Source organism: Mustela nigripes, chromosome 5, assembly GCF_022355385.1.
Source record: "Mustela nigripes isolate SB6536 chromosome 5, MUSNIG.SB6536, whole genome shotgun sequence".
Taxonomy (NCBI): Eukaryota; Metazoa; Chordata; class Mammalia; order Carnivora; family Mustelidae; genus Mustela; species Mustela nigripes.
The window spans coordinates 57,751,464-57,778,435 of NC_081561.1; the positions used below are offsets into that span (position 1 = coordinate 57,751,464).

Sequence of the window (26,972 nt, forward strand, 5' to 3'; positions counted from 1 at the left end):
TCACCGTGCCTTCTTCGGATCTGACTCCTCTTATGTCCCTCTTATAAAAAGATTTGTGATTAGTTTGGGTCCTCCAGGATAATACAGGATAATCTCCATTTGAATATCCTTAATTCAATCACATCCTTCCCTATTGCCACCAAAAGCAACACTCATGGGTTCTTGCAATTAGGACATGGACATGCTTGGGAGCCATTCTTCAGCTTCCCACAGTGGGACAGAGTGACAGTGAGGAGGGGGTCGAGGGGGTGTATGGCTTGAGTGGGGGGAGCAAGGGCAGTAAGGTGGCAGCAGGTAAAGCCAGAGGGGTGGAGGTAGGCACAGAGCATGTGGAGGAAGCCCTTTCCTTTTTACTTGGACTGACATGAGAGACATCAGAGATTTTTTGTTTTTTGTTTGTTTGCTTTTTAAGATTCCTTTATTTATTTTAGAAGGAGAGAGAGATAGAGCATGGCGGGGAGAGCAAGAGAGGATCTCAAGCAGACCCTGCATTGAGTGCAGGGCTCGAACCCACGACCCTGAGACCATGACCAGGGCTGAAATCAAGACTAAGCCACTCAGCTGGCTGAGCCACCCAGGCGTCCCCTGGCTGCCTTTATGATGGCAGACTACAAGAGAGAAAGAGTAGAAGCAGAGAGGACAGTTTGGAGGCAGTTGAAAAACTAGGCCAGAGACGATGGTAGATTGGCCAATGGTGACCACAGTGGAAGTAGAGCGGAGCAGGACTGCAAGGGCTTTGAAGAGTGAGCCCAAAGCTTCTGCTGGTGTGATGTATAAAGAAAGAGAAGAGCCAGGGCTGTCTCTAGGGGTTTTGACCAGAGCTACTGAGCGAACGGAGATGTCATTCCCATTTCACCTACGACGTCTTCTCCAGGAATGTATGCGCAAGAAAATGTGCTCATACAGTCACTCATACGCGGTCTCGCCTCCCTCCCCCCTCCCTCCCTCTCACCTTTCCTCCGTCCTTCTTGCCATCTGCCCATCCATCCATCCGTCCATCCATCCGTCCATCCGTCCGTCCGTCATTTACAACATACTAACTACATGCCAGGTACTGGATAAGAGACGAACACGCCATACCTTAATGCCAACTGTCCTGTAGGGGAAGACAGAGAAACACAATTCTTGAAGATAGTAAAAGGGAAGAAATAACTGCTTCTTGGTCATTTCAGAGATCCAGTGTAAAAAAGGTACCTAGGGAGAGTTGTAGTCCATATTATAGACAGCCAAGAGGGGTGGTTGGTTCAGAATTTGCCACACAGGAGTGTGCAAATTGTCTTTATGCGTTCTGCTAAAACGGAGGGACCTGCAGACATAACTGTGTTTGTATGTGTGTGTGAGAGAGAGAGAGGGAGAAAGCGGAAAGAGACAGAGACAAAGTAGGAGAAAGAGAAAGGGAGGAAAAGAGAGAGAGATTCCTGGCATTTTGTTTAATGCAAAGAAAAAGTATTCTGATGATGGTTATTATAAAGAAAAATGGTACAAATGAACACCACCATCCTGCATGTAATTGATGCCACTGATTATAGCAGGAGGTATATGTCATAGAGCAGGTTTTGGAAATCTGCATGGTTTGAAATGTGGTTGACCCAATTAATTTCTGTTAAATTGTTAAGCTTCTCTGAGCCTCAGTTTTCTCTTTGGTAATATGGGTTTTATAATAGTAAGCTCTTCATAGGATTGCTATGTGGATTAAATAAGATAGTCCATATAATTGCTTGGTATAATATCTGACATACAGTAAGTGCTCAATATTTGTGAGCTTAAGCTATTATTTATTGTGATGAACCGGAACCATACACAAAATAATAATATTTATTTTAAGCACTGTGCCTTAGAGTTAGTAGACATTTCATGAATGTACCATTAGCTGATCCTAACACAGACAGTGAAATATTGTGGAAAAAGCACTGGTCAGGATATTCAAATACAACTTTGTCAATAATTTGCTATCAAACATTCCTGGATCCACATTCCCTCATTGATTTCAGGGTATATGGCCCCAGCTCTTCACAAGGGTGCACACATATGCTACCACATATTACCCACTCTGGGATACCACGTGACAATGATTATTATCTCCAGGTTTGGGTATGGTTGGAAGGACCAACATGAGACCAGCATGCTTTGCCCTTCAGTTCATGTGCAGCACGTTCCTTGGAAAGCACCTGCAGAGTCTGTCTCTAATGAGGAACTCATAGGATCCCCATCCAGGGTTGCACACGTTGTGTACTGAACACATTTAGGAGGCACTGTTAGCTATGTAAATGGTACCCTCTGAAGTCAGGCAACACAATAGCCCTTGTTAATGTTTCTTAGACTTGTAGCCTGGAAACTTGGTTCTAAAGGAGCGACTCCCTACAATTTGGTTCAGCATAGCAGAAAGTGTCACAGAATTATTAGTAATTGTTGTTATTGTTATTGTTATAGCACAGGAAGCTGGTGCTGTCTCAGGTGTCGTGGTATCCAAAGTAGGGGATTCAACATAATTCATAAGATATTAGAATATTAGAATTCATATATAGAATAGTAAGCAATATTTCTATTTAATTTTGCCTAGTCCTTTTACATGTTAATTTTTAGCTATTTAATAATGTGCACAGTGAGTTCTTCCAGTTGTACATCAGTATAATTTGTAAATGAATGAATAAACCTAAGTTGTGGATGAATGTTGAAATTTTGCATTAATAGCGATGTTCAGTTTTAAAAATCTTAGGGGCATATAAAGCATCCCTTTCTTTTCTGCCAGCATCTGAGGGCCTGGGAATCTTTACTTGGCCAAGCTCTGGTGCGAACAAGTCCCCTCACCTTCCATATCCTTCCTGGAAGTTTTCTAAAGCAGAGGTTTGTTTGGAGGGAAATAAAAATTCATCATTGCAGGTGAGAAACTATAAAATCCCACTGAGAAAAGAGGGAAATGCAGCTGGATTGGGATGTTCATATGCGGCTCAGTTGAGGAGTCAAGGAGGACATTGCAGGCACTGGGTTCAGCATAAGCAAAGGCACAGCAGATATGAATGTGTGTATGACTCCACCTGATTGGCTGGAGTGGAGAGAAGGCATGCACAGTTTCAGAGCAGATGACGAGGTTGATGACCTAGCAATGCAGTTTGCCTGGCAAACTGGAGGGCTTGGATATTATCCTAAAGGCAACCAAGAGTGGTATCGGGAGCAAAGCCATGTTTAGGATGATGGAGAAGCAAATTAGATAGCATTTCCGCATACTGCGTGGATCAGGACCCAATAGACATGTAGCAAGCTTCATTTCTTTTTGTTTATTTTTTTTGTTTGTTTGTTTGTTTTTGTAAGCTTCATTTCTAAAATTAGTTCAAACACTTAGATATAAATCCATTGTGTGAAATGACCACCTATAATTTTTTTTGGTAATTTATTCATTCAACTATCTGGATATGTCCAACTATTTAGATACTTGGCTACATACAGGCAAATTTCTGGAAAACACTAGCCAGTGTGATGCTGATTTATATTTTAGCTATATGTATATCTAGTTTTGTTATATTTGGGTTGGAGAATGTACAGATTTGGCACCAAGTTTTTATTGATATCATTTTAGGATAGTTTCTAGTTAAAAAAAAAATGTGTTTCTATGGTCTGTCTTAGCTTTGCTGGGCTAGTTAGAAGTTGTAGCTATCACGTAGATGTCTAGAAATGTCTGGAGCCCTGCAAGGGTCTTCCTATTCCATGATCCCTGGTGTCACTAAAAAGGCATGCCAAATGTGTCCTTGGAAGCATTGTGAGAAGAGACAAGTCTGACCCTGTTGCATGAGCCTAATCATGCTGTCATGGAACAAATGAAGCTTATATTAAATAGAGCAATGAGCAGGTTTGAACAAAGATTTCTATTCTTCTCATAATTTCTTCTTCATTAGGGTGCTGGGAACACAGTCAAACCCCAATTTATTCAAAATCATTTCCTGGGTCCCCATATCTTTGTGAACCAATGCCATTGATCAAAGAGGTCACAGAATTCTAGTGCTATGATAAGAAAATTAAAAACCAGAAAAGTCCATAAACTTGCCCAGGGCTGTCTGCAAATTAGTAGCAGTCTGGGACTTGGGCTTCTAAATCCAGGGCACTTTCCTTTATATTGGCATTCCTAACCTGGGATGCAGATGTTCATGGATATGCTTTGGGAGGTTTTGGAACATTCTAAAAGTCTATTTATTTATTTATTTATTTAGTGGAGGATAATCTCATGACGCCTCAAGGTTATTTATCATTATGATGCTTTCCATTTCCCCTACCTAGGTATACATGCCTTGTATGTCCATGTGGGAGGGAGTAGAATGTGTGATGAATGGCCCAAGTCATTCCTTTTCTTTCCTTTGGGGCCAGCTGCTTGCTCTAAGCCTTTTAGTATCTGACGAAAGCTTGCGGAGAAATCCTCCCAAAAGGGTAATGAAGGAGCACGGCCTGAATCGTCATGGGGATTATGTCAGCTCTGAAAATGAAGGCAAGGTGATATTCTGACATAAATACCCATACTAGGATCCACCTGTTTTCTAGGGGAAATTTTGGACATTCTCCTGCAAGGACTGCAAGCTCTATGTCCATGTACGCACAACTACCTTGGTGGGCAATATTGTCACTTATACAAACTAAACTTTTGAGTAACATAGATTTCTACCTTTTCACTTCCCCATAGTCTAGTCAATTTCATTCCCTGAATGTTCTCTTCTCTCCGTCTTGACCACCACTGGCCACTGTCATCTTGGCCCCAGTGACTCAACTGGTTTCTCGGCCTCTGGGCTCAGCTCCTCGCCAAGAAGCCCCCACCTAGTCACCAGAATGATCCAGATAAAGAGCACATCTGACCATGCTGTTTCCAGCCATGCAGCACTCCCCACAGTTCCCAGGGAAAAGGCCAGAAAGAAGGGAATACATATGAAGGTCTACATGCTCCATCAGCCTTTCAGACAAGACCTACAGCATTAGCTGATACTCCCCACTCACTCTTTGCCTCAAAAAGTGTTGACTTTATTTTACTGCATCCTTCATGCCTTTTAAAGAGTGGGCTTTTGCTCACATTGTCCTTTTCAATGCTATCCCTTCTGGAGACAACCCACTGTCCTAGAAGTCATCTCTTGTGGATGCATCAATCAGGGCTGGTTGGAATCTCCTCCATTACTCCAATGTATCTGTTTTCTAGGATTCCCATAGCAAAGTGCTTCAGACTGCATGGCCTAAACAACAAAAATTTATTTTCTCCACCAAGGTGTCAGCAGAGTTGGTTTTTTCCAAGGCCTCTCTCCCTGTCTTACAGATGGTCATTTTCCTCCAGTGTCTTCACATGGTCTTTTCTCTGTGTGTGTCCATGTCCTAATTTCCTCTTCTTATAAGGACAACCAGTCCCATGGGACCAGGGCCCACCTAATGATCTCATTTTAACTTCATTAAATCATTAGAGACCCTATCTCCAAATACAGTCGCATTCTTAGCTACTAGGGATTAGGATTAAGCATACACATTTTGGGAGAACACGATTCAGCCCATAACACTGAATGCTACAATTACCTCTTTATATCTCTATCTCACTCTCTAGCTGTGAACTCTTGCCTTTTTTCCATTCTCATATACTCAATCCATGGCTATTTAAATGATGACTGAATGAAGGAAGAGAGGGACCGAGGGGGCAATGAGCTACCCCCAAGGATGCTCAGGACAATGCAGCAGGAGGAAGGCTGGCCCCGGGGAGACTGCAACAGTGGTGCTCCAAGTCCCCATACTAGTTTCTTAGAGTCACTGTGACAAATGACCATAAACTGGAGGCTTCAAACAATAGGAATTTATTTTCTCACAACATAGAGGCCAGAAGTCTTCAGTCCAGGTGTTGGCAGAGCCACACTCCTTCTGCCAGCTCTAGGGGAAAGTCCTTTCTTGCTTGTCCCAGCCTCTGGTGGCTCCTGGCATCCGCTAACTTGCACCTGCATCACCCCAGCCTCTGCTCCGTATCACATGGCCTTCTCTCCTGTGTCTGTCTCTGTTTTCTCCTCTGAAGATTCTATTTATTTGAGAGAGAGAGAGAGCACATGAGAGAGAGAGAGCGTAAGAGAGAAAGTCTGAGCGTGGGGAGGGGCAGAGGGAAGAATATGTGTGTGTGTGTAGGGGGGTGCTAGATCGCAGGACCCTGAGACCACAACCTGAGTCAAAAGCAGAGGCTTAACTAACTGAGCCACTCAGGCGCCCCTTTCCTCTCTTCTCCTATAAACACTTGTCAGTGGATTTAAGACCCTTCCTAATCCAAGGCGATCTCATCTCAGGATCTTTAATTTAATTAAAGCCACAAGGTTCTGGCCGGGCCCAGCTTTGGGGAGGGAGGCACTCTTGGACTCACTGCAGCCTCTGCAGGTAGGAATTAGTCGAGATGAAGCATGGACATGCGACAGCCAGTCCTGGGGTCCATATTTCCACCAAATGCAAGGGGTTTTGTGAGAGGCCAGTGGACTGTTTGCACCTTCATCTCCTTAGATCCCAGACATTGATGAGAATGCCTGGCACGTTCTTCACATCATTCTGACGCTGGGCAGAAAGCCAGTATTCTGAGTGCTTAATTTGATTTGTTGAGCTCTGAAGGAACATTACAATCAGAGGACTTGAGGATTCTCACAGCTGTCAGTGTTCAACAGTACAAGGGACAGCCTGTGTTAACAGTGTCACCATAGCTAATGCAATGTGTCCTTCCTCCTGCGCCTGCCTTTGTGTTTCTGCATCCCTATAATTGACCTAACACTGTCTGTCAATAGACACAGAAGCCAAACCAAACACATTAACCAGGAGAAGGTGAGTAGTGTCAACACCGGGGGCGGGCGAGAACACCAACTGACCAGGAGGGGGCTGCCAATCACAAGATTGGGGGAGAGGCTTGGTGTTGGACTAGTGGATGATAGATTCCTTCCTGGGTTCCCATTTTCTTTCTCCCTCTCCTCCCCCCCCCCTTTTTATAAATTTTTAGAAGATTTTATTTATTTATTTGACAGATAGAGAGATCACAAATAAGCAGAGAGGCAGGCGGGGGGGGGGGGCAGGCTCCCCTCAAGCAGAGAGCCTGATGCAGGGCTGCGTCCCAGGACCCTGAGATCATGATCTGAATGAAGGCAGAGGCTTTAACCCATTGAGCCAACCAGGTGCCTCTCTCTCTCTTTTTAAGGTTTTATTTATTTCTTTGAGAGAGACAGAGCATGAGTAGTGGGGAGGAAGCAGAGGGAGAGGGAGAAGGAGAGGGAGAAGCAGACCCCACACTGGGCAGAGTCTGACTTGAGGCTCCATCCCAGGACCCTGAGCCTAAGACAGACACGTAGCTGACTGAGCCTCCCAGCTACTCCTGAGCTCCCATTTTCTAAAGAGCAGTTCACCAGACTGTTAGATCCTTGAGGAAGGGACCCTATTTTACTTATCTCTGCAGCACAGTGTCTCGTGGGCTGCTGGACTTGTCATAGGGGCTCTGTAGATGTTGCTCAGAGTAAAATGAACTCCCAGGTATTCTTCACCCACCTAATGGAGTAAAGACCATCCCTTGGAGCAAATGTGCATATTTGAACACTTAAATTCTCTGCTTTAAGCCCTGTCCCTTGCCAATGTGATCAAGTCCACCCCTGAGCATAACCAAGATCCCAGCCCTGCCCCCAACAAGCTAACGGCCTCTCTGGCCCCATCTCCTTCCACATCGTGTCTCACTTGTTATGCCCCCGGAACGCTGAGCTCCCACCAGACTGGCTTTGCCCAGGCTGACTCCTCTTTCTATAGCATTTCCAAAGGTAGAGGCTTTAACCCGCTGAGCCACGCAGGCGCCACCCCCCTTCCATTTTTTTTTTTAAGAGTAAACTTACTCGTGTATTTTGGGAAATGTGGTCAGCTTTAAGCAAATGCCCTTACGTCCCTGCATCCATTGATATTTGACTTGGAGGGGGGTGGGTGGGTGGGTGGTGAGTCCTGATAAGAAGCCAGCTGCTAGAGGGGGGAAAAACAAAGAGGAAATTCATACTTACTGAATGTTTACTTTGAACCACGCTCTGTGCTGGGCCACCTGCTCTCCTGGTATTATTTCTGCAGTAAGACTTAGGAGCTAGGTCCCCATCTGGATTCTGACACCGACTAGCTGTGCAACTCTGGGGAAGTCACAGGCACTCTCTGGGCCTTAGACTTCTCACTTGTAAAAAAGACAGTTGTAGGAGACGAACCCGAGAACCTCCACAGATTCTAACCTGCAGGGCATGGAACTTCATTCTACCCTGCAGTAAAATTGTCTCCATCCCACAGGGACCTTCTCTCTTTCACATAAGTTTATACTATTGCCATGCTCTGAAGTATGTATTGAACATACTCTTAGGGAGTCCTGTGATTTCTAAAATGGAGCAAGGAGGAAACGATGAGTAAAGAAGAGATGTTCACAGAGAGTAACAGGATTTTGACTCAAATCATACTGAATAACAGCAGGTTTTGGAACTTTGCCGACTTTTTTGCTCCTTTAAGTAGGTTTATTATTTGCATGGCTCAAAATTTCAAAGGTACAAAAGATAGAGTCTCTCCTCCATTGGATCCCCTCAGATACCCCATTTGCATTTCTGAAGCAATTCATTCTAAAAATTTCACATATGTGTTTCCAGAGATATTTGGTGCACATTCTAGAATAGATATGTGTGTTCAATATTTGAAATTCTCTCCTTTTTTCCCCTTTTATTTAATACTTATGACATTACCATATATCCTATTATATTCTTTGCTTCTTCGGGGCAATTTTACGGGGATATAATTTGCATACATCTAGCAGTTTTGACTGTATACTTCAATAAAGTTTTGGCAAATGTATACAATTAGAAACAAGTACCACGATCATGATGTAAAACATTTCCATCACCACCTTCAATTTTTTTCTTCTATGATTTGTGCTTTTGTAGTCCTAAGATATGGTTGTCTAACCCAAGGTCACAAAGGTTTTCTTCTATATTCTCACATCATCTTTTAAAAAGGACATCTTTACTTCTTCCTTCCCAATCTGTATTCTTTCCTTTACTCCTTCCTTTCTTGCTTTGTTCTCATTTTTACAAGGAAAATATTCAATCTTTCATCATTAAAGATGACATTAACTGTATGTCTTTCACAGATGTCTTTATTTTTAAGATCTTTTTAATTTATTTTGAAGATTTTATTTATTTATTTTAAAGAGAGAACGGGAGGGGGGAGGGGCCGAGGCAGAGGGAAAAGCAGACGCCCCTGCTGAGCAAGAACCCGGACATGGGGTTCAATCCCAGGACCCTGAAATCATGACCTGAGCCAAAGGCAGACTCTTAACCAACCGAGCCACCCAGGCACCCCTCACAGATGTCATAAGTTCTTTTCTATTCCTAGTTTTTTTTTTTTTTTGAGAGTTTTTTAAAGCGTGAATGTGTATTGAATTTTGCCAAATGTGTTTTATCATGTGATTTTTCTTTTTTAAAAGATTTTATTTATTTAGAGAAAGAGTGTGAGTGGGCACATGCCAGTGAGAACATGTGAGTAGGAGGAGGGGCAGAGGGAAAAGGAAAAACACAAGCAGACTCCCTGCTGAGCCCAGAGCCTTCCTGTGGCAGGGTTAGATCTCAAGACCCAAGCCAAAATCAAGAGTGGGTCACCTAACCTACTAAGCCACTCAGGCACCCCTCATCTAATTTTTCTGTTAATGTGAAATAAATTCATTTATTTTCCTGTGTTAAACCAACCTTAGATTTTGGGGATCAGTCTGACTTAGTCATGATTTATCATTATTGTCATAGATTGCCAGGTTTGATTTACTACAATTTTGTTAAAGTCCTTGCCTTGGTATTCATGAGGAATATTAGTCTGTAGTTTTCTTTTCATTTCTTTGTCTGGTTTTATTATGAAGTTAATGCAGGCCTTACAGCGTGAGTTGAGAATGTGTTTCCTCCTCTTCTGTTTACTGGAAGAGCTTTTGTGGAATTTTTTTCTTTAATAGTTTCATAGAGTTTGCCAGGGGAGGCATTTTCACTAGAGATTTCCTGGTGGGAAGGTTCCTCCCTCCCTTAAAATTCAGTGTGTTTAATAGATATAGGGATATCCAGGGATATCTTTCTTTGTGGGTGAATTTGGTAATTTTCACCCCTCAAGTTATTTGTTGATTTAATCTCAGTGTTGCATTTATTGCCAATTCTCTTCTTATCATATTCATGCTTTCCCCTACCTTCTTAAACATATGGAGTCTATTCTTAATGACAATTTTAATGTCCTTGTACACTAATTTTATCACCTTATCCATATATATCAATATATCCATATATATTGGCATGAAGTTTATTTTTATTGATTGGTCTTTTCTTTAATTATGAGTTTTATTTTTCTAGTTATTTGCATGTCTAGTAATAGATTTTGATTGCCAGACATAGTGAAGTTTATGTTGTTTGATACTGGATTATGTTATGTTTCTTTAAAGTGTTGGGCAGTTAAGTGGCTTGGAATGAATTTGATCCTTTTGATGCTTACTCGTAATCTTTCTAAGGGTGAGTCTAGAAAATCCCTTCCTAAAAAATGGTTTAGCTCCACTACTAAAGCAATATGCTTCTAAGGACTCCATCTAATGCGTACAGTGTCCTTCCACTCTGACTGCTGGAAAACAAACTACAACCAGTCCTATGTGAGATGCTGGTACTGTTTCTCCTACTCATTTCCAGTTCTTTCCCCACACTTGGTAGTTTCTCCCTCCGCCTCTCTCTCTTTCTCTCTACATCTCCATCCCCTCCAGTATTTAGATCTGTGAACTCTAGCTGCCCTGATGTTTCCATGCCCCAGACTGTGTTGTCTTCTCAACTGACAGACCGTCCTGCTATATTTGGATTCTGTGTTGCCTATTCGCAATGTCCAAAAACAATCACTTTGTGGAGTTGGTATGCTTTACCAGTTATTTAAAGTAATGTTCTAATTGTTAAGTGTAAATCTGGGTTCCCTTCTGGCCGGAAGTGGAGGTTGTCCTAATCGACTTTAAGATTCCCACTTCTTTTGAATTGCTTCTCCTTTCTTTCCAATCATTGGCCCCTTGAGTTCAAGTTTGAATCACAGTTTGGAATGTAGTCATAAAGCCCAACCGGACTAACATCTAATGATAATGACACCAAAATGAATTTGTGGGAGACAAACACAGCAAATATTTTGGCCTTCAGACAAAGGTTGTTTGCTGACCTTCCTTCTTTCCATTCTCTTCTAAGAGAGTATGTTGTCACTTGCAAAGTCTTTATTTTGTACCTTTGAAGAGACAGAAAACAAATGTCCCAGCTAATCCTTCATCAGCTCAAGCTGGAAGGAAATGCCATCTTTTAGCCTCTTCCCATTCAAACTCTAATGATTCCATGAGATCTTCAGGAATATCCTCGGATATTCCCTCCCAAGAGGGAATCCTATTTTCAAGCTACCTTCCAGTACCCAGGCCCTAAGCATCCAGAATGAATTTGTGTGTGAACCGTATTGTGTCCATGGGAAAATGGGCTAACTGGCAGCTCTGCCTTCAGACAACAGTCCCTCAAAAATATGAGATGACCTCCCACGTGAATGAGGCCTGAGACCAAGTGTTTTGTGCATGACAAACATTTTGTGAAGACAAAGATTAGAAATCTGGGCTTTAAGCCATGCCTCATCTTTATGCTCTGGAGCAGAGCCTTCCACATTCCTTCATGAGTCTGTGGGTCAACAGCAGTGCCAGGCCTGTCACAAGCCATCAGCCTCCCATTACTGCCAAGGCTTGGTGCACAGCAGTAACATGGCAACAGCCAAAATATAAGAGAATGCATTGTTTAGGAAACCACTAATGTCCTGAGGTTTCGATGATAACAATTGCAAAACAAATATATGGGATGGTGTTGAATAACTGACATAAGGGCCTCGTGTTGACTGCGTCAAAGCTGGGTGTGTTTTCCTTCTCCAGAAATACCTTAGTCCTGTGCTACTGTGGTGGTGGGAATGGAGGACACTGCCTAGATCATCTTCTTCTTTGGCAGTAGCAACCCTCTATAAACTGGCGTGGTTATCCTAGAACAATGCTATTTGAAACTACCTACTGTATTGGAAAGAGCAGATGTAGAATATTGCTACTGTTGCACAAAATTCTGTAGGACGATGCTATGATGCTATCCCAGGGTGAGCTGGGTTCAGATCTAGCAGAATATCAACCCGCTGTGTGGTCACAGACCCCTCCTCTTTATTCCTTTGTCTGGAAATAAGAAGGTGGGTGACTGGCTTTAGTGAGACAGAAGAGTGGTCATGCCTACAAAATAAAGAAATCACCCATGAAAATTATTCCTATTAATAAATAGTACCTGTGCTACAAGTTTGTAGGAATCAGTTGGTTTAAACTGGCAACTCTTCAGGCAAAGCTCTTGAACGAATAATCAGCTCTTGTGAATCTCAGTAAAGCTGTCCATATCCATGGGCCAAACCCAGGCTCACTGAGAGTCTCTCTGGGGCAAGTTGCTAACCATCAAAGCTACAGTAACTTTGAGGATCAAAGAAGCTGCCACTTCAGTCACTAGGGCCAATGGAGCATTAATCCTGAAACCCAGACACACAGATAAGGGTCCTTCTTCCTCAAAGGAAAGCAGGGAAGGTTACCTGGGGTGAAGGAAGGCATTATTTACTGAGCAAATGTGAGGGTGAAGGTTGAACAATTCTCTTGTGAGTGTGGTAAGTTCTTATTCTACAATAAAACATTTAATAGCTGTGTGCATGGGCTCAAGTCAATTGTCTACACTTTTTTAGGCATCCCTTTCATCCCTTTCAAATCAAAGTTCAATTAATCTTTATAGAGCCTGTACTCTGGACCTCATGCTGATACTGGAGAGATAGAAAAGCAATTTAAAGTGTGTTTCTTTCTGTGAGACTGTGACAAGCTGGCTCAGGGAGAAGGATGAACACTGTGAAGCATTTAGAAATTAATACAAGAGAAACAGTTTCTAGAATATGCGATGCACCATTCCAGATAAGCACAGAGGGCATTCAGAGATGAACATGGATCGGATTTACCTGGGAAGGCTACATGGAGGAGGCAGGTCTTAAACTTTGAAGGAAATGTGGGCACTGGGGTAAAAGGTAGGAATCAGTGTCTCCTCTGTGCCTGGCTGAGTGCCAGATGTTGGGGATCCAGCGGTGAACACCAGGGGCATAGTCCCTGCTGCTGTAGATTTAGAAAGAGCAGTCTATCATTTCTTTGGTTCTCCTAAGAGACCAAGACCTTAGGAAATGCAGAGGAACCTTGTGGAGACTTGCCCTGCCTTTACAATCTTAGGACACAACTCCTCTGGCAAAAACAACCTTGAACTCCATCTGAATTATGATTGGCAGGAAGAGTCCCCACTTCCAGATGTAAAGGGGCTGTGCCTTGTAATGATTTTTGAAAGCGTGCTCACTAGGATGTGCTGATGGGGTTGATTCTGGTTTCCCCAGGCCCTCAGTGGTTTCATGACTTGAGGTGAGGAAGGAATAGAACACCCAAACCTCGCCTTCTGGGAGAGCTCCTGTTCATGTCTTACTGTGACCCCATCATAACACTTGTAAGATTTCTTATGAATTGCAAACCCCCATATGAGATAGAAGAGCATCTGTCTGCTTGTTACAGGAACCATGACCATGGCTTTAAGGGTAGGGTTTATTTTTCATGTGTGGTGAGAGCCCAGGAGGTCGACTGTTGGGGTGAGGTCAGCCAAGTCCATGGTGAGGTCTATAACAACCCTCTCCTCTTAGTCACAAGGTGTGGGGGAGTGGGGGGCACATCGTAGAACAGGGGTTGGGTCCACCCTCCACAGAGTAAAGCAGTTCCCTCAGCACCTGGAATAAGCAGGGATATTAAGGAAGGTTGAAGGGTAATGTTCTTGCATAGGCAGTAAACCGTGCCTGCCACATCCCTTCAATTACCTTCTCCCTCGTGTTGCTGGGACTTTTCTTTCCAATGAGCGTCTTGTCTTAGGGCAAGAGGGATGATGATCTTGCTTCTCTTCCTCGCTCCCACTGTGGGCAGACTGGCAGCATGGGAGGTCCGTGAACTTCTGAGTCAACCCCGGTTCTCATCCCAGTGAGGCCATTTATAAACCTGTTGAACTAGGGCAAATCTCTTCACCTCTTGGAGCCTTGTTTTCCATTCCTGCCCATGTCACAGACTTGCTTGGAAGATTAAACTGTGGTTATCCGACTCAATTCCTACCATGTGGCAGGAGCTCACTCAAGTATCTGGGCAAGTTGGGCTTACTATCCGCTTCTCTGAGAAGGAGCAACATTGCTGCTCTCAGGTCCTCAGGCTAATTTCACATTAAGAAGGAGGCAAGATATCCTCTTGCCTGAACTGGCTCTGTCTATAGGGACGATATCATACCTTCTGAATTAATTTAAGCACGAAACAAAGCCAAAATGATACAGACAACACAAATGTGTCTCTGTTTTAAACCCTAACACCCACCGAGCTCAAATTGCTAAGTGATGTACAGTGTGGCCTTGTTCTTGAAATAGCTGAGACAGGCTACACACTTCTGTCATAACCTCTCCAGGAAAATGGGGTAACAAGCCTATTATTGTCCCCGACCGTGCTTCTATTGGTAAGTGGTCTTAGTTGCAGACAAAAGAATCCACTCTAGTAGTTTAAGCAGAGAGGGATTCATTACAGAGTGTTAGGAAATTCACAGATTTTTTCTGGGCGGGCCAGGGCCAGGCTTAAGTGCTATACCTCTAGGGACAAAGCAACCTGGAGAAATCCTAAACCAGATGTTGGGATTGTTCTAGAGGCAACCCCACCACTGCTATTTTCTGTTGCTGGCATCTAGGACACTAGGGCGAGGCACTAAACCTTCTACCAGGCCTGCAGGCCAGAGAACTCAGTGCCTCTGCCACTGTGCTTGCTCTAAGATCTCACATTCCATGCATACTATGGCTATACGGTGCTCTCTTTTGCTGATCTGTCCTCACACATAATGCATCTGTTTAGTGGAAATGAACATGTCTATACTCTAGCTGCAAGGGGGTCTAAGAAATGTAATTTCCAGGGGGTGGGTCTCTATAGTACAGGAAGCCATGCCAGGAGGGTTTAGAAAGGTTGAGTTGAGCCCCTTTGTAATATCTATCACAGGGCCCAAGTTCATCTCCACAGTAAAAAGACTTCCCTGGTCCCCTCCATCTCAGACCTTCTCACCTGTGACCTCTCTCCAGACCGTGCTGTGACCTTTTGCACATACACCAGATATGGCCCTTATGACATTCGGTCATCACTGCTTGCTCCCACCAAGGTTTTCCTTGTTAAAACAAATCCCGGAGTAGTGGGAAAAGCATGGAATTTGAAGTCAGAATGGAGTTAAAATATCAGCTGTTTTATTTACTAACTCTTTAACCTTGAAGGAATGATTGACATCCCTGATGGCCAATGTCTCTATTTGGAGAGTGGTATGATATGCACCACAGAGGCTTGTTATGGAGAATGAAGTGCTTAACTGAATCATGGATATGTGACATGAGCTCAATCATTTTACTTTAATTTAAATTTACTTTAATTTTCTCCAGGTCATTTATATTTAGCATCTGCTATAGGCCAGGAATTCTACTCGGTACTAAAATGATAAAAATGAACAAGAATCTCACAAATACTCAACATAGGTGGGAAAAGGAACACACACACACACACACACACACACACACACACACACACACACAGAGTCCTTGACCCATGCAAGGTGATAATGTGTGGCAAAGGAGTGGTTGCTCTTTCAGGAGGAGGGAAGAGGCCCAGGAAAATTTCACAATTCAACACATGAACTGGAATCTAAAGGTCCTGCAGGAGCCCAGGTTGAGCAGGGGAAAGGAAGACCAGCTGGTAGCAGCGGTAATAGGCTGAGGTTATTTGGAATCAACTAGTGGTTCACAGACTGTGTTATGGGATGCAGTGAGTAAATGATGCTGAAAATGAAGTTTAGGACCCTACTGTGGGAGGTTTTGTGTGCTGAACTAAGGAAGCTGGATTTTACTTCGTGGTTAATGGGGGAGACATGAAAAATGAAGCAGAATAATGATTAATTATATCTGAACAACTATGAAATTCTGATCTGATAAAAAGGGTGGAAGCTGGTAGACCAGTTAGCTGGCAGAGATGAGCGGTGAACATTATATCACAGGTGAGAGGTGATGAGAGTCTGCACTACTACAAAGAACAATGGAAAGCATGCAGTCAGTGAAAATTATTTCGAGGATGGAACGTCTGCGACTGAGTGCCTCCTTGGATGTGGAAGACCATATGGAAAGTGACATTATAGATTAAGGAGGATAGAGTGTTTTCAGCATTTTTATGTGCCCTGGCCTATACAAGTTTATGTGCCCAATAGACAGGCAGACATATAGGTGTAAATGTAGAAAGAGGGACAAAATTAGCTGTAGAGATCTCAATTACAGCAGTAGTAATTGGTGTAAAGAAGTTCATACCAAGAGCGCAAAGACCCCAATAAAGTCAGTATGCACATTGTGCACAGTAAACGATTAGCGACAGTTTCTCTGGGGAGAAAAGTCTTAATTTTTAGTATTTGCTGGTTTCCATAGCACACATATTCCCACCAAAGCCAATTTCAAGCTGCCAGTGTGACATCACGGAACAGCAAGTTGGGAGGAGATTTATGGTTGGCTCTCATAAGTTGGGACAACCCATTCCACACACCACTGACTGTGAGGTTGTACCTCACACAAGGGTGGTTGGCAAAGGCAAGTGGGGCTGGCATCCAACCAAGTCTACCCAGGAAACCAGGTGTCTGTAGGGCTGCTTCTGCAGGAAGAGGGCACATCACTCTACTTTGTTTGCCTAGAGAGACCATCTTTTTCTAACCCTGAACTCAGAATCCAAGAAAGTGAAGGACAGAGCATTGAGGAACATTAGCATTTATGCAAAGGGGAGAGAAGATGCACCCAAATGAAACAAAACAAGAACACTGGGCAGAGAAGGCTTAAATCCAAGCTTTTCCATTTTCTAGCTGGATGGCCTTGGGCAAATTACTTTAGCCTCAGTTTCACCAGTTTTTAAAAAATTGTGGGAATATACACCTAACATAAAATTTAACATCTTAACAGGGATGCCTAGGTGGCTCAGTCAGTTAAACAGCTGCCTTTGGCTCAGGAGATGATCCCAGGGTCCTGGGATCAAGTCCTGCATTGGGCTCTCTGCTCAACGGAAGCCTCCTTCTCTCTCTCCCTCTGCCTGCCTCTCTGTCTACTTGTGCTCTCTATCTCTCTGCCAAATAAATAAAATCTTTTAAAAAGAAAGTAACACCTTAACCATCTTTTAAGTATATTGTTCATTAAATACATTCACACTGTCATGCTGTAGCCCCACTGTACGCCCACAGAATTCTTATCATCTTGCAAAACAGAAACTCTGTATCTATTCAATACTAACCCTCCATTCCCCTTCCCCCCCAATTCTGTCTCTTGTCTATCCCAGAGACCTCGGGTAGGTAGAATTATACAGTAAGTTTCACCATTTTTAAAACGAGAATAATAATATCTTCCTTGTGAGGTGATTGTGAAGATTCCAACTAAACACTGAAATCGTTTCACATATGCCCAGAGAAGGCACTCCATAGAGGACGGCTATCATTTTCACATGTTAAAGACGCTGGTTGGAGAGTTATGGGTGACACACGGATGAGTAACTTCAAGGACTTTCAGCTCCGTAGGAAAGGTTTCATATTTGTAAGTAACTATTACTCAGTCAGAAAGTGAAAAAAAGGTCCTTCTACAGAAAAAGAAGACTTTCTTTGAAGGATTTGGTCCAGTGGAAATAGTGAAAGGGACACTCTGTGAAGAGGGACTGCATGTGCAAGGGTATTGTATCAGTCAGCCCAGACTGTGTAACAAAAATACCACAGACTGGGAGATTTTACAACAGCATTTATGTTCTCACAGTTTTGGAGCCTAGAAATCTAAGGTCTGGGTGCCGGCACGGAAGGTCTGGTGACAGCTTTCTTTGTGTGGATGGCAGCCTTTTCTCTGGGTCCTCACAGGCAGGGGAGTGAGCTCTCTGGTGTCTTTTCTTATAAGGCACACTAGTCTTATTGGCTCAGCGCCCACCTTTATGACGTCCTTTAACCTTCATTATTCCCTTATAGACCCCATCTCTCTTTTTTTTTTTTTTAATTTTATTTATATATTTGGCAGACAGAGATCACAAGTAGGCAGAGAGGCAGGCAGAGAGAAAGGGAAGCAGGCTCCCTGCTGAGCAGAGATCCCAATCTGGGGCTCGATCCCAGGACCCTGAGATCATGACCCCAGCCGAAGGCAGAGGCTTAACCCACTGAGCCACTCAGGCGCCCCTAGACCCCATCTCTTAATAGCAGCACACCGGGACTCGGGGCTTCAATATAGGAATTTTGAGAGAACACAAACATTCAGTCCCTAACAGGCATGGAGGTGGAAAACTAGCTTTATAGGAACAGTCAGTGACATAGTTTGGATGGAGTGTCAGGGAGCTGGGGGTAGAAGCGTGGAGAAAAAAATGACACCTGGGGATTGTGTTGGAATGCAGAAGGCCTGCAACAGCAGCTAGGGTTTGTGAGGTGTATTTTGTTTGCAGCAGGGAGTTTCCGAGGGTTTTGAACTAGGAAGTGGCAAGGTCAGAACTGTGCTTCAGGAAGATGATTTTGGCAGTGGGGCCTTTTAGGGCCACTCCTGCCCCTATTATCTGGGAGCAGGGAAGGAAGTGTCAGCCCTGGCAGATTAAATACCTAGCTCAGAGACTCCCAGGCAGGCCTTTCAAGCGGCTTTCCTGAAGGCCAGTCCGTGTCCTGTTTGACTGGAAAGGAGGGAGTATGTGGTTTGGGGCACAGACCCTGCGTGACCCTAGGGAAAAATCAGCATGAGGGTGATCCTCCCCAGACCTCCCCCACCCAAGACTTTCCCAGCATCCCTCCGCCCCAAAGCCAAACAGTCCCCTTTATCTCAACGACAGGTTTTGAATGGCCGCTCTGGTTCTCCTGACCGAAATAACTTGGCCCGGTTCTTGCTGACTGCTAAGTACACAGCACGGCTACCTGATCTCGCCTTTCACGAAGGAGGTAACTGGTTCTGGGAGTTGCCCATGGGCAAATCTCAATTAGACAGCTCTTGGGGCAAGATTACAGAATGGAATGCCTCTCTCCCCCGGGGGAAAGTTCTCGTCAGCCTCTTGAGGCAATAGGTCCCAGCAGCCACTGCGCACCAGCTGCTAAAAATAGCCCCAGTATAAAGCGCCAGTCCCGGGAGCGCGGGAGGAAGCGGTTCTCGGAGAAGAGAGGCAGAGAGGGCGCGCAAGTGAAGCGGGTGTTTGCCAGCCCAGCGTCAGACGGGAGGTGTGCTCGGAAACCACCAATGCCCACCTCGGCAATTAAAGTGGACCGGCTGGGTTCGATCCAAGGCCCTTTTCTAATGATGCCAGGCGTGGAGCTGACCTAGAGGAACTCCTCAGGGGATGAGCGAGAGCAGTGAGGTCGTCCCTCCCGCAGCAGCCCGTCACGCTTCCATCTGCACGCTCTCCTCCTTTGATTTGTTCACACGCACGGAAGGATCACGGCTCAGTTCCTCACTTGATTCCGTGCCAGCTGTCCCCTCCTCCCCATCCAAGACAGTGGTGCCTCCTGTTGCTCCGTTCCCTCATTCTCCTGTTTTCTCTGGACTCCCTGCCTTGCACTTGACTGTTCATCGCTCTGTCATTAGCATGGAGGCCAGCTCCCAGGTGGGGGGCCCTGCCTGCCTGGGGACTGGCCCACCGAGTGTGATCCTGAGTGACCCGTGTGTCAGGGGTGGCCCCGCTCTCTGAATCCTCTGACCTTTCTTTCTGGAACCTTGATTCGCTGGATAGTGTCCCTTCTGGGTTTGGCCTCTTCCTCTTGTTATTTCTCTCCTGTTACTCATCTCCCTTTGTTTTTCTCTGTGTTCGGAAATAACACTCTTTATTTTCCAGCTCTTCAATTAGGTTTTTCATCTTGGGGCATATACATTTAAAAAAAAAAATTATTTATTTATTTGACAGACAGAGATCACAAGCAGGCAGAGAGGCAGGCACAGAGAGAGGAGGAAGCAAGCTCCCCACTGAGCAGAGAGCCTGATGTGGGGCTCGATCCCAGGACCCTGAGATCATGACCTGAGCTGAAGGCAGAGGCTTTAACCCACTGAGCTGCCCAGGCGCCCCTGGGCATATACACTCTTTAATCCCTGTTAACTCTGGTCTTATTTTCTAACTGATCCTTTTCCAAAGCTTCCCACACTACCAGATGGAGGCAGAGACAGAGGAGGTCAAATCAACCATCCTCCCCTCCAGGTAAGCCAGAACGGAGTTGATCTCCAAAAGCCAGGGTGAGCTGGGCTTTACCCTGATGCTGTCACACCCCCGCTGGAAGCATGAGCTCTCCCCCAGCTCCTCAGATGGCTTCCTGAGGAGAAGAACCTTCCATCGAGAGTCTGGAGGTAAATGCCACCTCCACCTGGGGGAGGCAGCTGGCTGTCGTCTAGTGCAGCTGTTCCAAGTGAGTCACTCCATTTGAACCCCACATTGTGCCTCCCACCCACTAGCCAAGACCAAACCCTCAGCTTCTCCAGGGTCCTGGAAGGGAACATGGCCCCCACCTCCTCTGCAGCCGCCTTGGATTTATTCTGGGCTGTAGCTTTCTCCATCCTCTCTAATCCGTGGGTACGCTCCTAGCTGCCTTTTCTCCTCCAGAAGTTTGTCTAAATCCCTTCTCTGTTGGTGACTCTGTCTCATTTTCTTACTCTTGGGAGATTAGTCTTTTTCATACTCCTATATTGCTTTTCAGCAGGATCTCGCAAGGATCTGTGGGCAGAAAACTATCAATAATACTTCATTGCACAAAGGGTTCTAAATAGAAATGCAATATAATGGATTTGACTGCAAGATTTTCTTTTTCTCAGGGAAATTTCATTATGCTAGTGTTTCATGAAATATATTGTGGAAAATATTGGACTAATTTATGGATATCATGCTAGTCCTGGGACCTAAATGTGTGAGACATTAGCAACAATTGCTGAGTGTGTGAGTCCTCAGTTCTACCCCGACCCACTCAAGGAGCAGGCTTACTTTGTAGTCCTGATGCCTCGGTTCAGACAGTGAGTACAGTGGAGGGAGCACGCCGGCTGAATTCATAGCCCCTGGGTGCTGGTAGGCAAATTCACGTATCCGAGTCCCAGTATCTGGATTGATGACGAAGTAATAATATCTGCTCTTCCTACTTGGTTAGGCAGTTGTGAGCATCCAAAGAAAATCTATGAGACAATATCATATAAAATGTAATACACTAAGCAAATACAAGGAATTACTGCAGCGAAATTCAGTTACCATGTCACAGGAGTTAGAGTGTGAAAGGGAAAGATGACTGAACATTCTCTAAACATATTGTATGGCTGTCATCCTCATCATCCTACATTTACAGATGGCCCCAGCCACAGGTCACAGGGGCGGCACTTGGAAAAAAAGGAGAGACACCCTAACCCCTTAAATGGCTTGTACCTAGAACTAAATCAAGGCTTTATCTTTACTTTGTGAGCAAAGGCTCTGAGGTAGAGAAACAGAGACTCAGGGGTTTCAGGTCTGCAGAGGATCATGGACATCACTTGATCTAACTTGCTTGTTTTAGATACATAGAAACTATGACCCAGAGACGTTAAATAATTCGCCCCCAATCATATTGATATAATGATAGACACTGAGCTAGCAAGCAGGTATCCGAGGTCAACCCAACTCAACCCAACGAACATTACTGAGCCTCTAGCTCGGGTTTACCACTGTCCCTGAAGAAGGTCACAAGTACTCCGAGGGGAGAGTAACAGCAAACACTAATGAGTGGAGAGTTGATAATTACAGAATAATGGTGTTCAGGTAAGTGTTCTAGGAGTTCAGAGAAGAGCCATTGTTGATGCTGAGATAGAAACGTTTTTGGTAGTTGGTATTGTCAGAAATTCTACCCCTTTACTTCAAAGATTCCTTAGTGAGATTATAGATATAACACACACACACACACATATATATATATAATATACTCTTACTATATATATAATACACATACTTTTATTTTATATACATATATAAACATATATACTTTTTATTTCTGTATACATATAGAATATGTATGATTTGGGGAGGTTGTTACTTTTTTCTTATTTCTTCTCTTTGGGTATCTTTGGAATACTTTAACCTATGTAAGATGCAGGTGGGAGAATCTGTTGTCCATGTCAAGGGCAGTTTCTTGACCTTAAAAACTACAAGAACAAAGGAAACCTACTAAAGGAGTGCTTTCTGTCTGAAATATATATATATTTGCTGCCACCAAAGCCAGAGTGTCTCAGAGCCCATGTTCCTTTCAAGGCAAGGGAGTAGAAAACACCCATTTTCCTGGCAACAATGTTTATTTACTATTGAAATATTATCACTGTGTTTGAAATGTTGGTGCATTATTAGTATTTTAATTTCTAAAGTTTATAGAGCAGGAAGTTTGTTTGGTGACTATTAGTAATTCTGCCCTCAGATGGAATGATTCAATCTTGGCAATTAGTGGGCACGGTCTCCCATTAGCAGGAGTAGCAAAATAATGTGGTTGAATAGCTCAGGATGCCAAGTTTATTTTGTGTTTGGGCAAATGACATTTTGTCTTGGTTTCTATTTCTTAGAAGGTCGGTTTTGTTTTTTGTTTTTGGTTTTGTTTTGTTGTTTGTTTTTTTAGAGAAGGACGGGGTATTGGAGGGGCAGAGGAATAGAGAGAATCTTAAGCAGGTTCCATGTCCAGTGCAGAGCCCAGTGTTGAGCTGCATCCCAGGACCCTGAGATCATGATCTGAACAGGAATCAAGAGTCAGACGCTCAACCAACAGAGCCACCCAGACGCCCACCCAAAGCCTCTGCCTTCAGACTTTAAAAAGTCTCCCCCTTTTAAAACTTCTGTTGGAAAAGTCAATTTAACCAGAACCAGACAATGGGACATTTGATGGTGTGAAGATTGGGTGGACCTCACTGTAGGACTCTGTCCGCAGTGAGGACAGTTATTTTCAGTTGAGCAGATTAACTTTGGTGGCTCTGCATAGGGCTGTGAGCCCAGGGACTCAGAGGGGATCTGGAGGAACACAGAGAGGGATCAAAAGGCAAAAAGTGACTAGCCTGCTGACATCATGTGGCTCAAAGATAGTTTGCTGTTGAGGATATGCAGAGGCACTAGCCATGGTGTGATCTCCTATGACTGGTGATTATTTGCAAAGCTATACCCCACAGAATACCGGTCCCTTGACACACTCCACAAAAACTGGATCGTATGGCTAAGGAAATTTGAGAAACGTTACCTACTGCTTCCTCCTCTTACAAAATTGCAGTGGACATTGGCGTCTGAAAGGAGCAGAAAAATCAGTCAAGAAAACTTGAACTTGGGGCACCTGGGTGGCTCAGTGGATTAAAGCCTCTGCCTTCAGCTCAGGTCATGATCTCAGGGTCCTGGGATCGAGCCCTGCATTGGGCTCTCTGCTCAGCAGGGAGCCTGCTTCCCCTTTCTCTCTGCCTGCCTCTCTGCCTGCTTGTTACCTCTCTCTGTGTCAAATAAATAATAAAATCTTAAAAAAAAAACAAAAAACAAAAAAACACTTAAACTTGTTCAAACTAGCATTTCCCAACGTTTTGGAAATAGTAACAATAACCTCCCATTCAGTGGAACGGATGGATCCTAAGCTTCCTGACTGAGGCTATTAACACAACACATTAAAAAGTAATTTGATGACAAAGAAGAGAGAGTTTTAGTCTATGTGAAATCTACAGTTTTGGGCCCTGAGATGACTTAGCCAACCCCATGTTGGCTACTTGTTGAAGTTAGGTCTGCCTATTTCTATAACCGATTTGATGGCTCTTGCCTGGAACTGAGGGGCTCATACCCATGCCTGTTGGCCTCCAAAGCCCAGATCATTAACTGTGTGTTATTCTGCCTGACATGTAAGTGCTTTTAAACTCCTCTTTGGGGGCACCTGGGTGGCTTAGTAGATTAAGCACCTGCCTTTGGCTCAGGTCATGATCCCAGCATCCAGCGCCGCATTGGGGGAGGGGGGTTCCCTGCACAGTGGGGTGCCTGCTTCTCCCTCTCCCTCTGCTGGCCCCACTGCACCTCCTGTGCTCATACTTCTGCTCTCTCTCTAATAAATAAAATAAAATATTAAAAAATAAATTAATTAACAACACTCCTCTCTGAAGATAATTCAATAGTTGGGGGCTCTCACTGTCTCCTACCTTACCCCAGAGGAGGAAGGAAGGGAAGGAGCGAGGAGTTAGTTCTTATAGAAGCGTAAGCGAGATGTAGCCACAGGAATAGTTTTGAGCATCTGTAATATTTGTTTCCTTATCACTGTCACAACTCCCCAGGAGATGTTATGCTTGAACAGAGGTTTGGGACATCATTAATTCAAAGATGAGAAAAATGTATCTTCTTGGGCTGGGGAGAGGAGAACAAGAGGACCGTGAACAAGGTGGTCCAGGGTTCGCCTCCAAAGATCTCCCTGTGGAGCAGCCTCTAAGCTGCTCTTCGCCATCCGCATTTGCAAAGCAAACTAGCATGAGTGTAGCGGGCTTATCTTTCCCGAATCTACCTTACCCTAGGGGTTGCAAGCTTATTAATACAGGAGGCCTTAGGGAAGGTGATTTTGAACAGCAAGCTCCTTTGTTCTCCTCCCTTGCCTCTGACCACTTGGGTTTTTAAATTCTCAAATTTGAATTCTCAGATTATATATGCCCTTTGCCAATTGAGAAGAGCTCCTTTTCCCTGCTGTTGCCACATTCTGGCACGGATTCCGATGGCTAGGCCGCCGGAGTGGGACTGACTGAGCATTTCAGGCTCTCTGCCCACTCTTCGCCCACGCGGCAAAGAACACCTGATGAAGGAAGTGGCTAAACTCTCCCGAGCTGTCCCTACTGCCAGCCTGAACTCTCTCCCAAGCAAAGGAGGAAGGCCAGGGCCCTTGACCTGCGCTTGAGTTCTGGGAGGTGGGTGGGGAAAAACAGCGGGGGATGAGAACAGGGTTGAGGTGATATTGGGTGCAACACAGCAGGCGGCAGAGAAGGTGGGATTCGGAATAATGAGGCAGAGAGTCTGGGAAGGAGATGCAAGCTAGGTAGCGGGGCAAAGAGCCTGCAGAGGGGCCATTTGAACTTGGGAGGATGGACAATAGGCAGAGTATGAAAGTATTCTCATTGCAAGGGTTAGGCAGGAGCAAAGGAGCTCTAGGTTTCTGGGGGCCGGCAGCCTGTGCAATCAAGGAGCCCTCCTCAACAATCGGTTATCAAATTATGAATATAAATTCATATGAAAGTGAATATTCATTTGCAATGAGAAAATGAATTAAATCACCAACTTAAAAAAAAGCTGTCAAATACCACAAACATCAAAAATTCAGGAGAGTAACTTACTGTTTTATATACTAAGTACCTACCACACATATCCAATAGTTTTTCCCCTGCATTTTTTTTTTTTTACTCTGTACACTTTGATTGCGTCTCCATTTTATAACAATTTTGTAATGTCCCTTTTTACAGGTGAGGAGAAAGGTAATTCTCCCACTAAGACAGCTGATCCACATTTGATTTTTAGAGTTGATAGTTAGGGTACAAAAATGCAATTATTTCTAGAACTACTATGGATTGAAATACCATGAATACACGAGGTCGATTTGGGATACTTGCCCTTCAAAATGTACGGTGTGTTCATTATTATATACGCTGTGTTACTGAGTATATTCCTGCCGGTGGAGAACTTCTGCTTTGACTAAGCTTTGTAAGAACTAAACCTACCACTTGCCATTTTCCATATCTGATAACTGGGAGAACTCTCTGTGGACTAGTTCCTGGCTCTGTATATTTCAAACCTTGACCTTCTGTCCTTATGTATGTACATCTGGTGCCTGTATTTATATTGCACTATGACCTCTGACCTTGTACCTTTAGGTCACGACCTGAGTGAGTCAGCACCATGGATGGCAAGAGTATTACCAGAAGCCAGTCCTTCAGGAGGACTTCTAAAGTAACATAACCATCACCATAACTATTACCAGAACTACACAAATATATTCCATCAAACTCAAACTAAACAGATGCTTCCATTTAACTTCCCACTTTGTGACATCCCCAAAATGCTCATGGCCACTCCAATATAATGCTAAAGAAAATGTAACAGAGGCCAAGTTGCAGTGGAAAGACACACTGGTCTCAACCAACTGCCCTTTGAGTATCTTGCACTTGCAAATTTTACCAAAACAGATGATTATGTGAACGCTATCATAGGTTCGTTTCTGAGCCTTGGAAGGAACCAGTGCAAGGGAAGAGATCAAGGATTTTGAGTTTTATTAATATCAGAAACCATCCTGCTTGGGTTCGGTCTGAGGATTCAAAGCATCTTCCTTATCCAACTGGGTATTTAGACACAGATGGGTATGGATCTTTCAACAATCTTACACATGAAGGCTGAGGCATCCCGGGCTCCACACTTCCTCCAGGCAGGTGGTAAGGAATAGCGCCAGGCTCTGAGTTATCTCTCAGGAACAAACCCCTCCTGTGTGTCAGACTTCACTGCCACATGCTTCCATTTAAGGAAACCACTGTTAACAGACAGTCACTGTAACAACTTACATAGACTCGGTTTCAAATGGCCCTTGTCATCACGGGGGATACACCCAACTGGAAGTGAAAAATCAGTTTTCAGGTGAGAGGTGAGGTCTCTGGGGATCACACTGGGGACCATACGTAAAGTACCTGCTTCCAGAACAGGAATACCAGGTGATCCGATGTTAGAGAGGCTTTTGACCTTCTCTGTGTTCTTCATGCTCTTAGTCAGCAGTCAGGTTGTTTGCGGGAAACTGCTAGTCCTTCACCGTGTTTCTTTTGTTTCTGTTGAGATAGACTTTATGAGCTTGTCTTGCCAATAATTTTACCTTGACTAGGAAGATCTTCAGGTG

The 26,972-nt window shown here is 44.2% G+C and overlaps 1 protein-coding gene across 2 annotated transcripts in view; it reads left to right on the top strand.

The window, feature by feature from the left end:
• Positions 1–26,972, top strand: part of LOC132017999 (chloride intracellular channel protein 5-like) — a 43,012-nt gene that overhangs the window by 3,837 nt on the left and 12,203 nt on the right. The window contains exon 1 of one of the 2 annotated variants that reach the window (XR_009404436.1): positions 19,006–19,067. The exons of the other annotated variant lie outside the window; for it this stretch is intronic. The gene's annotated coding sequence lies outside the window, so the exon portion shown is untranslated. Of the gene's footprint in view, positions 1–19,005; positions 19,068–26,972 lie in introns of those variants that run through there. 2 annotated transcript variants of the gene reach the window in all.